Raw genomic sequence first — 15,268 nt, 5'->3', positions numbered from 1 at the left:
AGTCAACAGCTGATGCTTTCAGCCAAGACCCTTCATCAGAACTGGAAAAAAGAGATAGACAGTCAAAGGAAGGAGACGGGGAGAGGGGAGAAAGAAATACAAGTCAGTTGGTGATAGGTGAAACCGGGAGGGGTCAGGGGTGAAGCAAAGAGCCTGGAAACTGATTGGTGAAAGAGATAAAAGGCTGGAGAATGGAGAATCTGATAGGAGAGGACAGAAGGTCATGAAAGAAAAGGAAGGTGGAGGAGCACCAGAGGGAAGTGATGGGGGAAAGGAGACAAGTTGAGAGAGAGAAAAATGGGAATGGGAAATGGTGAATGGGGGGTGCATTTTACCAGAAGTTTGAGAAATCGGTGTTCATGTCATCAGGCTGGAGGCTACCCATACAGAAAATAAGCGGTTGCTCCTCCAACCTGAGCGTGGCCTCATCATGGCAGTAGGGGAGGTCATGGACTACCTTATATCGTCCATCACTATTCATCTCACTTTAAGGACTCTCTATTTCATACTCGGTATTTATTGAAATTTATTTGTATTTGCATTTGCACAGTTTGTTGTTCATTGATCCTGTTTACAATCACTGTTAACATAGAAACATAGAAAACATAGAAAACCTACAGCACAATAGAGGCCATTCAGCCCACAAAGTTGTGCTGAACATATCCCTACCTTAGAAATTACTAGGCTTACCTATAGCCCTCTATTTTACTAAGCTCCATGTACCTATCTAAAAGCCTCTTAAAAGACCCTATCGTATCCGGCCCCATCACCGTTGCCGGCAGCCCATTCCACGCACTTACCAATCTCTGAGTAAAAAACTTACCCATGACATCTCCTCTGTGCCTACTCCCCAGCACCTTAAACCTGTGTTCTCCTGTGGCAACCATTTCAGCCCTGGGAAAAAGCCTCTGACTATCTACATGATCAATGCTTCTCATCAGCTTGTACACCTCTATCAGGTCACCTCTCATCCTCCTTCGCTCCAAGAAGAAAAGGCTAAGTTCACTCAACCTATTCTCATAAGGCATGCTCCCCAATCCAGGCAACATCCTTGTAAATCTCCTCTGCACCCTTTCTATGGCTTCCACATCCTTCTTGTAGTGAGGCGACCAGAACTGAGCACCGTACTCCAAGTGGGGTCTAACCAGGGTCCTATATAGCTGCAACATTACCTCTCGGCTCCTAAATTCAATTCCACGATTGATGAAGACCAATACACCATATGCCTTCTTAATCACAGAGCAGCTGCTTTGAGTGTCCTATGGACTCGGACCCCAAGATTCCTCTGATCCTCCACACTACCAACAGTCCTACCATTAATACTATATTCTGCCATCATATTTGACCTACCAAAATAAATCACTTCACACTTATCTGGGTTGAACGCCATCTGCCACTTCTCTGCCCACTTTTGCATCTAATCAATGTCCTGCTTTAACCTCTGACAGCCCTCCATACTATCCACAGCACCTTCAACCTTTGTGTCATCAGCAAATTTACTAACCCATCCCTCCACTTCCTCTTCCAGGTCATTCATAAAAATCACGAAGAGTAAGGGTCCCAGAACAGATCCCCGAGGCACTCCACTGATGACCGACCTCCATGCAGAATATGACCTGTCTACAACCACTCTTTGCCTTCTGTGGGCAAACCAGTTCTGGATCCACAAAGCGATGTCCCCTTGGATCCCATGCCTCCTTACTTTCTCAATAAGCCTTGCATGGGGTACCTTATCAAATGCCTTGCTGAAATCCATATACACTACATCTACTGCTCTTCCTTCATCAATGTGCTTAGTCACATCCTCAAAAAAGTTAATCAGGCTTGTAAGGCACGACCTGCCTTTGACAAAGCCATGCTGACTACTCCTAATCATACTATACCCCTCCAAATGTTGATAAATCTTGCCTCTCAGGATCTTCTCCATCAACTTACCAACCACTGAGTTAAGACTCACTGGTCTATAATTTCCTGGGCTATCTCTACTCCCTTTCTTGAATAAGGGAAGAACATCCACAACCCTCCAATCCTCCAGAACCTCTTCCATCCCCATTGATGATGCAAAGATCATCACCAGAGGCTCAGCAATCTCCTCCCTCACCTTCCACTGTAGCCTGGGGTACATTTTGTCTGGTCCCGGTGACTTATCCCACTTGATGCTTTCCAAAAGCTCCAGCACATCCTCTTTCTTAATATCTACATGCTCAAGCTTTTCAGTCCACTGCAAGTCATCACTACAATCACTAAGATCCTTTTCCGTAGTGAATACTGAAGTAAAGTATTCATTAAGTACCTCTGCTATTTCCTCTGGTTCCATAGACACTTTACCACTGTCACACTTGATAGGTCCTATTCTTTCATGTCTTATCCTCTTGCTCTTCAAATACTTGTAGAATGCCTTGGGGTTTTCTTTAATTCTGCCCACCAAGGTTTTCTCATGGCCCCTTCTGGCTCTCCTAATTTCCTTCTTAAGCTCCTTCCTGTTAGCCTTGTAATCTTCTAGATCTCTAACATTACCTAGCTCTCTGAACATTTTGTAAGCTTTTCTATTCTTCTCTTCTTGACTAGATTTTGCACACCATAGTTCCTGTACCCTACCATAACTTCCCTGTCTTATTGGTACGTACTTGTACAGAACGCTACACAAATATCCCCTGAGTATTTGCCACATTTCTTCCATACTTTTCCCCGAGAACATCTGTTTTCAATTTAAGCCTCCAATTTCCTGCCTGATAGCCTCATAATTCCCCTTACTCCAATTAAACATTTTTCTAACTGGTTTGTGCCTATCTCTTTCCAATGCTATTCTAAAGGAGGAGATCGAATTATGATCACTATTGCCAGAATGCTCTCCCACTGAGAGATCTGACACCTGACCTGGTTCATTTCCCAATACCAAATCAAGTACTGCCTCTCCTCTTGTAGGCTTATCTACATACTCTGTCAAGAAACCTTCCTGAACACACCTAACAAACTCCACCCCATCTAAACCCCTTGCTCTAGGGAGATGCCAATTGATATTTGGAAAATTAAAATCTCCCATCACGATAACTCTGTCATTATTACACCTTTCAGGATCTGTTTAGCTATCTGCTCCTTGATATCCATGTTACTATTAGGCGGCCTATAAAAAGCACCCAGTAAAGTTATTGACCCATTCATGTTCCTAATCTCCACCCACAGAGACTCCATAGACAATCCCTCCATGGCATCCACCTTTTCTGCAGCCATGACACTATTTTTGATCAACAGTGCCATGCCTTCACCTCTCTTGCCTCCCTCCCTGTCCTTTCTGAAGCACCTAAAACACGGCACTTGAAGTAACCAGTCCTGTCCCTGAGTCATCCAAGTCTCTGTAATTGCCACCACATCATATCTCCAAGTACTGATCCATGCTCTAAGCTCATCTGCTTTGTTCACAACACTCCTTGCATTAAAATAAACACATCTCAAGTCTTCGGTCTGAGCGAGTCCCTTCTCTATCACCTGCCTATCCTCCCTTTCGCACTGTCTACAAGCTTTCTCTATTTGTGAGCCAACCTCCTCTTCCCCAGTCTCTTCAGTTCAGTTCCCACCCCTCAACAATTCTAGTTTAAACTCTCCCCGGCAGCCTTAGCAAACCTCCCCGCCAGGATATTGGTCACCCTGGGATTCAAGTGCAACCCGGCTTTTTTGTACAGGTCAGACCTGCCCCAAAAGAGATCTGAATGATCCAGAAATCCAAATTCCTGCCCCCTGCTCCAATCCCTCAGCCACGCATTTATCCTCCACCTCATGCTATTCCTATTCTCACTGTCACGTGGTACAGGCAGTAATCCCAAGATTTCTACCTTTGCAGCCCTGCTTTTCAACTTCCTTCTTAACTCCTTGTGGTCTTTCTTCAGGACCTCTTCCCTTTTCTTACCTATGTCATTGGTACCAATATATACCACGACCTCCTGCTGTTCTCCCTCCCACCGCAGGATATTTTGGACGTGATCAGAAACATCCCAGACCCTGGCACCTGGGAGGCAAACAACCATCCGAGTTTCTTTCCTGCGTCCACAAAATCACCTGTCTGACCCCCTATAGATTCTATAGATTTGCTAAGTATATCTGCGGGAAAAAGAATCCCAGGGTTGTCTGTGGTGACATGTATGCACTCTCATGCAACTGGGTGACCATCGGATGTTATTCATTATCGCTAAATGTGTACTCAGGCATCCATCTGGGTAATGCTAGAATAGCTGTCTGTGCCTTTAAGTGGAGATGGTGACGTCATTACGCATGTGCGGGATAGTGGGGGAGACCATTTTGTTTTCTGCTGCAGAAGCTGGTGAGGCGTTGGAATCAAATTCCTGTCAGAGATACTGGGCATGGTGAGGAAGGGTGAGCATTAATCTACAATATCCATGTGAATTTGTTTATGCTTCTTGGTGAATCGAGAATATTGGTAATTTTACATGTTTTACATGTGAATGCTTTAGATTTTCACGAGTAACGGACTCGACGTTGGATAGTATGGATTGTGCAAAGTTCCTTACCAGCCAAGTAGGTCAGGCTTCCTGTAATTTAACTACCAGGCAATATCTTGTAAAAGTTGTGCCAAAGTGTACCTTTTGTCTTACTTTATTGTATCATGACTGATTGTGCATGTAACTGCGTAACGTGAATGTTTAGTCTCCGTTCGGGCATTCAGCACGTGTGTACTAAAAAGTAGTAGACATCTTAGATGAGATGTACTCGCTTACATTGTCGCTGCGATGTAGAAGGTCCAGGGTTGGGGGGATTCTAATGTTGTTTGTATTTTGTTCCTTCAGAATTGCCACTACCGTATTAGTACTGTATTAGTTTTGCGTGGTTTTCTTTATGTATTTTTATTCTGCATATGCAATTTGTCGGTACACAAGTGTGTGGATTGAAGGTTAAATGGAGATTGTAATGGCAGGACCTGATTGTAAAGTCGTTTATTTTGTTTTAAGACCCTCTTCTGGCACTTAAACATCTAAAAAAGATAAATGAATTAAAACCCAAAAAAGTATTTGTTGTCCTGAGTGCGTAATTTTCCCCAGGCTACACTAATAATAAATTTTAATTTTACTTTGAATTTTGTACTTTGTACTTTGAGATGTATTTGCCATAATCAATTGATCTCCACAAACCTATGGGAGGTTCCAGAAGACTGGAGATTGGCAAATGGGACACTGGTGTTGAAAAAGGGTGTTACCAGCAACCATAGACTAGTAAGTTTAACCTTGGATACAGGGATAAGTTCAGAAACAATAACCAGAAAGGAGGAAAAAGCAGTCATTTGGAGACATTTAAACAAATAAAGATGAGCCAGCACAGCTTTAATGAACACAATTTATGTTTGACTAAGCTGATTGAGGTTTTTGATAAGGGGATGGATTTGAAGGAAATAGATTTGATCAACAGGAATTTTCAAAACGTATGGGCAAATCTGAAGCCAGCAGATTTAAAGATCAACAGCAACACAGGGAAGTTTGTCCAAAAGCCAGAAGGCAGTGAATAGAAAAATTATTGTTTATAAGATTGGAAGACAGTGAGCCATGATAGTCCAGGATTCAGTACTGGAACTTCAGTGTTTTGTTTTCAAACTCATTAATGATTTGGTCAGGAGTCGACATGGTAAAATTTCAATTTTTACAAGTGCTGTAAACAGTGATAATAATAGATTACAAGAGGACACAGGTAGGTTGGTTGAGTGGGCAGTCAAGTGGCAGATGAAATTTAATACTGAAAAATGTACTGAATACTGAAGAGATGCACTTTTACAGAGAGAGAAGAAAATAAAGGAATATGGTTGCAGAGAAGGGGAGTGATGGAGGAACCTGTATGTATAAATGTTCCTATCTTTGAAAGTGGCAGGGTGTGTGCAGAAGATGGTTTGTAAAGAAAATGGATGCTTAGCTTCATGATAGAGAGAGTACAAAAGTGATGCTGAACCCATCTAGACCAGTTGGCAGAATGCATCCAATTTTAGTTACATTACTTTAGGAGGGATATGATAATCCTTAAAATGCTTCTTGGGATGAAGAATTCCATCTACTACAGCAGAGAAACTGGAACAGATTCCCTTGAAGCAAAGGAAGTAGAGTGGTGATTGAATGGAAGTCTATTTAATTACTGTTTCAGAGTGGGTAGAGAGACAGAAGCTGCACAGAGAGAGCAAAGAGGGAAGCCTCTAGTCTTAGACATCCCCATGAGGGGAAACATCACATTTACCCATTCACCTCTTAAGAGGTGTTTCAGTAAAATCACCATTTATTCTTCTCGATATTGATGAGTACTGATGCAATATTTTCAATCTTTCCATCATTTGTAAATTTATCAGGATAATCCTGGGTCTGGAAGAATATCCATAAGATATCACAGTAACACAGTGGTTAGCATAATGTTTTTCAGTAGCAGTGAACCAAGTTTAATTCCTGCCACTGTCTGTATGGAGTTTGTATGTTTTCCCTGTGACCGCGTGGATTTCCTCCAGCTGCTCCAGCTTCCTCCCGCATTCCAAAGATGTACAGGTTGTAGGTTAATTGGTCATTGTAAACTGTCTTGTAGTTAGGCTAGGATTAGTTTGAGGGATTGCTGGCCGGTGCGGCTCGATCATCTCTTACATGCATACTAAGGAACTTTGGGCTCTTCACACTCTCCATGGCAGAGCCATTGATGTGCAATGGAGAGTGGTTGACCTGTGCCTTCCTGCAGTCCATTATCATCTTGTTTGTGTTATCCATGTTGAGACTGAGGTTATTGATCTCACACCATTTGACAAAGCTCCCTACCTCAACTCTGTATGCTGACTCATCATTATTGCTTATCTGGTTTTAGCTGAGAGTTAAGCACACAACCCTAAAGGGCACCAATACTCAACACAGTGGAGCTACCAACACCGACTAGGATCTTTCCATCAAGAATTCCAAGATCCAGTTACAGAGAGGGATATTGAGTCCCAAGGAAGAGGGATGATCATATTAAATGTTGAGCTGAAATTGATGAACACCAACTTGACGTATGAGAAATAATTTTCAAAGTGGGACAAGATGGAACTGTAGTGGAGTGTCAAAATTGTTCCAATCAGTGTGTACACTTTTTGCTGTGAATTAACTGGCTGTATGTCTTATATATTGACTGCACATCAGTAATAGCTCATTGGTTGAAAAGCATATCCAGACATCTTGAGTTTGGTCTTTAAGAATTGCATGCTTGCTTTTTATGCTGGCTTGGATCCTAAGCACATTTCTTTAAGTGTGTTATCACTGATGACATGAAAATACAAACTGGAAGAAACACGGCTGAGTTTTATCAAAACTGAACAGAAAATGAAAATGAACAGTTGCTTAGAAATGTTTTGTACTTCAGGCGAAGCAAGAGGACATGCCATAGGTAGAATTTGTTGGTTTGCTTTGTGGCCAGTAAAGCTAATTTGAAAACATAATAAATTTTAATTGGTTGGGGGTGGATTTCTTTGCAATAAATAAAGAGAAGGAACTATGTATTTTCAAGGTAATTAATGGAAACAAGTACTTACTTTTAAGTAGCACCTCTTTACATCGTTGAAATTGCATTGAGTGCTCTTTGCAGTGAATTACCTTTGGAGTGTAGTGATTAGCAGATACACGATTTGGACCTCAGCTTGCCCCTAGTTTCACCAGAAGGTGGTTAATTGCAAGATAAAATGACAGACTAATCTATTTTGTTGCTGCAGATTGCTGTCCCATTGCCACTGCAGCATTTTGAATGAACATATAACTCCTCTGATTTAAAGAGTCCACAGTAGATTCAAGGCATTTAGAGGCATGGACAGATGCATCTGAACTTGTTACTGGGCAGATAGAGGAAAAGCCAGCGCTCTTTCCTGGATATCTTAAAACTCTCAACAGCCCTTTCCGATGTTTTCTTCCTAAACTTTAAGTATGCTTCCTTCTTCCTTTTGACTAGGGGGTCCACCTCTCTCACCAAGCAAGGTTCCCTCAACCTATCATCCTTTCACTGCCTCAATGGAAAAAACCTATCCAGAACTCCATGCAAGTGCTCCCTAAACAACTTCTACAATTCCATTTTACATTTCTGTGGATAGTGGTGATCTGCAGGGATCTGTTCTGGGACACCTGCTCTTTGTGATTTTTATAAGTGACTCGGATGACGAAGTGGATGGATAAGTTTGTAAGCCTGTGGATGACATGAAGGTTGGTGGTGATGCGGAGAATGTAGAAGATTTCTCTCTTCCCGCCATCACGGACATTTACACTACACGCTGCATCCGCAAAGGAAACAGCATTATGAAGAAACCCATGCACCTCTCATACAATTTCTTCTCCCTCCTGCCATCTGGGAAAAGGCTCCGAAGCATTTGGGCTCTCACAGCCAGACTATGTAGCAGTTTCTTCCCCCAAGCTATCAGACTCCTCAATACCCGAAGCCTGGACTGACACCTTGCCCTATTGTCCTGTTTATTATTTATTATAATGCCTGCACTGTTTTTGTGCACTTTATGTAGTCCTGTGTAGGTCTGTAGTGTAGTGTAGCTTTCTCTGTCTTGTTTTTTTTGTGTAGTTCAGCCTAGTTTATGTACTGTGTCATGTAACACCATGGTCCTGAAAAACGTTGTCTCATTTTTACTATGCACTGTACCAGCAGTTATGGTTGAAATGACAATAAAAGTGACTTGACTTGACTTGAGGTTGTCATGGGTTACAATGGGGCGCTGATACAATGCAGTGCTAGGTTGAGAAGTGGCAGATGGAGTTCAATCGGAAAAGTGTGAAGTGTTACACTTTGGAAAGTCAAGCTTGAATGCAGACTACAAAGATAATGGCCGAATTATTAGCAGTGTGGAAGAACAGAAGCACCTTGGAGTTCACACACATAGATTCCTCAAAGTTGCCACACAAGTTGATAGGGTAGGCAAGAAGGTGTATGGTAAGTTGGCCTTCACTAATCGGGGAATTGAATTCAATAACCTCAAGGTAATGTTGCATCTCTGTAAAACCCTGGTTAGAATACCCTTCAAATATTGTGTTCATTTCTGGTCACCTCATTATAGGAAGGATGTGGAAGTTTTAAAGAGGGTGCAGAGGAGATTTACCAGAATACTGCCTGGCTTAGAGAGCGTGTCTTATGAGGATAGGTTGAGTGAGTTGGGGCTATTTGCTTTGGAGTGAGGGAGGATGAGAAGTGACTTGATAGAGGTGCACATAGAAGGTAGAAATGTAGCGAACATCCAGCATATTTTTCTCAGGGTAGAAATGGCAAATACGAAAGGGGATAATTTTAAGGTGTTTGGAGGTAAATGTAGGTGTTGTCAGAGTTAGAACTTTTACACAGAGAGTAGTAGGTGCGTGGAAGGTCTGTAACAGGTGGTGGTAGAGGTAGTTACATTAGGGACATTTAAGAGACTCTTTGATAGGCACAGGGATGAAAGAAAAATAGAAGATTTTGGACTGTGTAGGAGGGAATGGTTAGATTGATCTTGGAGTGGGTTAAAAATTCAGTTCAACATTGTGGGCTGAAGGGCCTATTCTATGCTGCACTGTTCTGTGTTCTAAAACAGGTTCCTTTAACTTCCAATGATTTTCAGCAATTAATCAACAAGATAACTTTAGAAGTAAAGTTTTGACAATCAATGTTTCAGAAAATCAAAATCCACCTTCCTTTTACTAAGCAAAGCAAATCCTACAGTTATTGGCCTTGGGTATGTGCCACCCATCAAGCAAACAATTTTATCAATCTTATGCTAATTTAGTTCTACTCTCTCCATGTTCCTAGTAGTTCATTTGGATTCTGCCATTCACCTATTCACCTGGGCCAATTCACGCACCAACACACATGTGGGAACACCTGGGAGAAACTCACAGTCACAGGGAGAATGTGCAAACTCCATACAGACAGCACCAAAGGTCAGGATTGAACCTGGGTCACTGGAATTGAGGCAACAATTCTCCTGACTGTAAAACTGTGCTGCAACCTTTCCTCTCTTTCTGCCTTCATGGTCACCTTCTCCCTCCTGTTATCCAAGGAGACTTACTGATGATGAGTCAGAGGACTGGATATTCAATTATAAAAAATCAGGGTTTAAAACCAAACACACAGCATTGAGACCATGGATGGTCAACCTGTTGGCAGCTGTGGTTAGGATATCAGAAACAGATCCATATAACCATATAACCATATAACAATCACAGCACGGAAACAGGCCATCTTGGCCCTCCTAGTCCATGCCGAACCCTTAATCTCACCTAGTCCCACCTACCCGCACTCAGCCCATAACCCTCCACTCCTTTCCTGTCCATATACCTATCCAATTTTACCTTAAATGACACAACTGAACTGGCCTCTACTACTTCTACAGGAAGCTCATTCCACACAGATATCACTCTTTGAGTAAAGAAATACCCCCTCGTGTTTCCCTTAAACTTCTGCCTCCTAACTCTCAAATCATGTCCTCTAGTTTGAATCTCCAAATCAATACAGGAAATACAGGATACAAGATCAATACAGGAAAGAAGACTGGATCTGGATAAAAATTGTCCCAGTCTAAGTCTATGACTTTCTGAAAGAGGTAATGTGAGTAGACAGGTGCTAAAGAATGTGTATGGCATGCTTGCCTTTATCATTTTGGCCAATGAATTTTAAAATCAGGTGTTTCAGCTCCAGCTGTGTAACCTGTTGATTAGGCTGCATTTGGAGTATTGTATATGGTTCTCGCATCATGTTGTGGGGATGCTTCACTGCAGCAGGCCCTGGAAGGCTTGTGAAGGTACAGGGTAAAATGAATGCAGCAAAATATAGGGGAATCCTGGATGAAAACTTCATGCTGTCCGCAAGAGAACTGTGACTTGGGAGAAGATTTGTTTTCCAGCAAGAGAATGACCCCAAGCATAAAGTCAAAGCTACACAGGAATGGCTTAAAAATTTGGAGTGACCAAATCAGAGTGCAGACCTCAATCCAATTTAGAATTTGTAGCTGGACTTGAAAAGGGCTGTTCACTCATGATCCCCATGCATTCTTACAGAACTTGAGCAGTTTTGTAAAGAAGAAAGGGGGAAAATTGCAGTGTCCAGATAGGCAAAGCTGATAGAGACCTATCCACCTAGACTCAAGGCTGTAATTGCAGCCAAAGGTGCATCTACTAATACTGACTTGAATTGGGTGAATTCTTATGCAATCAATTATTTTGTATTTTATATTTGTAATTAATTTAGATCACTTTGTAGAGACTTGTTTTCACTTTGACATGAAAAAGTCTTTTTCTGTTGACTGGTATCAAAAATGTCAAATTAAATCCACTGTGATTCAATGTTGTAAAACAATAACACAAGAAAACTTCCGGGGGGGGGGGGTGAATACTTTTTATTGGCACTCTATATGTATATTGAATAGATTAGAAATAGTGCAAAAACAGAAATAATATATATTTTTTAAAAGTGAGGGAGCGTTCATAGGTTCAATGTCCATTTAGAAATCGTATGGCAGAGGGAAAGGAGCTGTTCCTGAATTATTGAGTATGTGCCTTCAGTACCTCCTTCCTGAAGGTAACAATGAGAAGAGGGCATGTCCTGAGAGTCCTTAATAATGGATGTTGACTTTCTGAGGCTCCACTACTTGAATAAACTTTGGATACTACTTCTTTAGTATGTCTTTTTATATCCTTTATAGACTTAATCAATGAAAACATAGTGACTCAGTCTTGGAAAGGTAGCTTGGCACCGCTGGGATAGTCACTCCCCCACTGCCTTTCATTACAATGTGAATAGGCTGCAGCAAGCTGCCTTGGTTATGCTGACCACACATGCTCCCCTGTGATTACCTCTGAATGGAGGGCAGAGAGGGCATCATTGCCTTCAGCTGCTTCTTGAGTGGTAAACCCTCTTGACATTGACATAGGACCAGCAGCTTGTTATTGTGGAAATCAGTTTCCTGCAACTCCCAGCAAAACACCACTTCGAGAGACAGAGGAGTAGAATTAGGCCATTTGGCCCATCAAGTCTGCTCTGCCATTCTATCATGGGTGATTTATGTACTATCTCAATCCCATTCTTCTCCTACTTTCACCACATACCATTTGATGCCCTTACTAATTAAATACTTCTCAACCTCCACTTTAAATATACACAATGACCTGGCTTCCACAGCTATCTGGGTTCTTATGTTCCGTTGCGCTGACCTAGACAATCCAACTTTTGGAAACATCCTCTCCATTTCCACTCTGTCTGTCTAGGTCTTTCAATATTTGGTAGATTTCACTGAGATGCTCTCTCATCCTTCTAAACTCCAGCGAGTACAGGCCCAGAGGGTAACTCTGTCATTCCTGGAATCATTCTTGTAAACCTTATCTGGGCCCTCTCCAATGCTAGCACATCCAAATGGGGTCCAAAAATCTACACAACACTCCAAAATGTGGTTCAACCGAAGGCTTATAAAGCCTCAGCATTACATCCTTGCTTTTATATTCTAGTCCTCTTGAAATGAATGCGCACATTGCATTTGACTTACTCACAACTGATCAACCTGTAAATTAGCATATTCACCTTATGGACCACAGCTCCAACACAAAAGGCCCATTGCCACCTTAAGGCAAGGGACCATTCATATTGCTGCAGATTCTTATGTGATAGGATAGCAGAATAATGCCTTGTTCTTCATTTAACCTATTTTGAAGTCTAAGAAATATCCAATCTCATTATTTCTATAGTTCCCATGTTCCAACATTTCTCACTACATGTACATAATTACCTGCAACATTAATCATAAGACCTTCTTTATTTGACACAGAAGAAACTAGTTATTAATTCACTGATACAGAAGTTAATTAGAAGTAAACAGCCGACATGACTTCCAGTTCTGAATTGATGGAATAATTACATCAGCTCAGTCAAAGGCTGAGCACAGCGAGAATGAGTTTGCCTCACAAACCTGAATTTCTGAGGTCAGGAATATAGCTCAAAATATGAGAGATCAGACTGGGAGTTCCATTATTCAAATCTACACTGCAAAAGAAATATATAAATTACATCTAGCCTTTAACTTATATGTTGGTAGAATAAGTGAACTGAACTGACACCCTTGTTGTGAAATAGCTGAATGAACAAGAAAGTCAGGCAGCATGCTGCCCCTCTGTGGTAATTTCTTGCAGGGTAAAGAATACAAGAGTGAAAGGGAAGAAAGAAAAAGAAAAGGTATATTTATGAGCACACAAAATGATGGAGGATCTCAGCAGGTCAGGCAGCATCTATGGAGAAGAATAAACAGTCGGCGCTTTGTGCTGAAACCCTTCCTCAAGACTGGAAAGGAAGTGGGTAAGAACCAGATTAAGCAGGTGCAGGGAGGGGAAGGAGTGCATGCTGGCTGGTGATAGGTGAAGCCAGGCGAGTGGGGAGGTGGTTGTGTGGGGGATGAAGTGAGAAACTGGGATTTAGATGATGACAAAGATGACAAAGCTAAAGGGCTGAAGAAGTAATAACCTGATAGGAGAGGCGAGTGGACCATGGGAGAAAGGGAAGGAGGAGGAGCACCAGAGGGAGCCAATGTGCTGATGAGGAGAAGGGAAGTTGTGAGAGAGGAGCCAGAATGGGGAATGTAAAAAGAGAGGAGAAGGGAAGAGGGGGAAGGTGGGGGGTGGGAGAAATTACCAGAAGTTTGATAAAATGATGTTCGTGCCATCAAGTTGGAGGTTACCTATGAGGTGTTGCTCCTCCAACTTGAGAGTAGCCTCATTGTGGCTGTAGAGGAGACCATGGACCAACATGTCGGAATAGGAACGGGAAGTAGAATTAAAATAGGCGACCATGGGAAAATCCTGCCTGTGTAGCATACGGAGCAAAGGTGCTCGTCAAAGCAGCCCCCCAATCTGCGTTGCTTTTTTTTTCATCAAAATAGAGGAGGCCACACTGGGATCTCAGGATACAGTGAATGACCCAGTAGTTGTATTTATAACTTCTATCTTTTAGCCAGTGAAGTCTTTCTGAGATGTAATGTGGCTAAAGGAGATGTATGGTCACGGCATGGTGCATAGGAGTTAGGAAGCCTTATTGCTGTTGCGTAAAATTTTAGTCATTGCAGGAAGGGTGTGGAGGCAACAGGGAAGGCAGACGAGGTTCATCAGGATGCCACCTGGATGAGAGGGTATTAGCAAGAAGGAGAGGTTGGAAAAACTTGCATTGTTTTCTCTGGCGTATTGGAAGCTGAGAGGAGACCTGACAGAGGTTTATAATATTGTAACACTTGCCCAACAGGCTGGTATATGTCTAGGGGAAAAGGAGATCCAGCCACACACCAACCCACCTCTCATACACGCAGGTGCTGTGAGAATCGAGTTTATGCCTCGCGCCCGCCCACAGTATCAACCCCACAATAAATATCGTTATGAAATACACTTTAAAGAGTTTACTAAAATTAACAGAGTATTAGGCAATACAGTATATATGCAAGGGAAAAAAACAAAAAGGCGCCAACTTATCAAAGTTCAGTCAGTTTAGTGCACATCGTTGGAGCTCAACCATCAACCATCCAACCCTTCGTCGCTTGCCTCCGACCTCCACGTCTTCGCACCTAGGACCACGCCCAGTGGTTTTCCGAGCAGTGCAGCGCATGTCCACCTTCCTCGGTGTCATCCTCCCGGCTCTCTCCCCAAAAGCCCGCGAGAAACCCCTCCCTCAAGTTCCCAGCCTCACAAGATAAAATAACATTCCCCATTGGTTAACAAATGAATACAATTACCATATCAACAAGTATAAAGCAAAACAACTGCGAGCGAACCACTTATCAGCAAAGAAGCATTCCTACTCTTAACAAACCAAAAAAACCCATTTTGAGTAACATACACAGGACGTGGTACAATATTATAAGCAGCATAGACAGGAGCAGATAGACAATCTTTTTTTCCTAAGGTAGAAATATCAAATATTGGAGGATGTCTTTTTTAAGAACAGAGAGAGGATAAATTTAAAGGAGATGCACGTGTTAATTTTTTTTTACACAAAGAGGGATGGGCACCTGAAAAGTGGTGATGGGGCAGGTACAGCAGTGGTATTTAAGAGGCATTTAGACAGAGACATGAGTAAGTAAGGAATAGAGGGACATGGATCATGTGCAGACAGATAGGTTAATAATTTGACACAGACATCATGGGATGAAGGGTCCATTCCTGTATTGTGCTGTTCTATGTTTCAGGTTGTTTGTAAATGTGACACCCAATTCATGCTGAGGAACCTGCGATTATGGGTGCATTGAAAGGGGCAGGGTTAAGAAGATGGATTAATAAGGTAG

This window comes from Hypanus sabinus, chromosome 8 (genome assembly GCF_030144855.1).
Source record: "Hypanus sabinus isolate sHypSab1 chromosome 8, sHypSab1.hap1, whole genome shotgun sequence".
Lineage (NCBI taxonomy): Eukaryota > Metazoa > Chordata > Chondrichthyes > Myliobatiformes > Dasyatidae > Hypanus > Hypanus sabinus.
The sequence above is the reverse complement of the archived record's forward strand: the minus strand, read 5'-3'. Positions refer to the sequence as shown.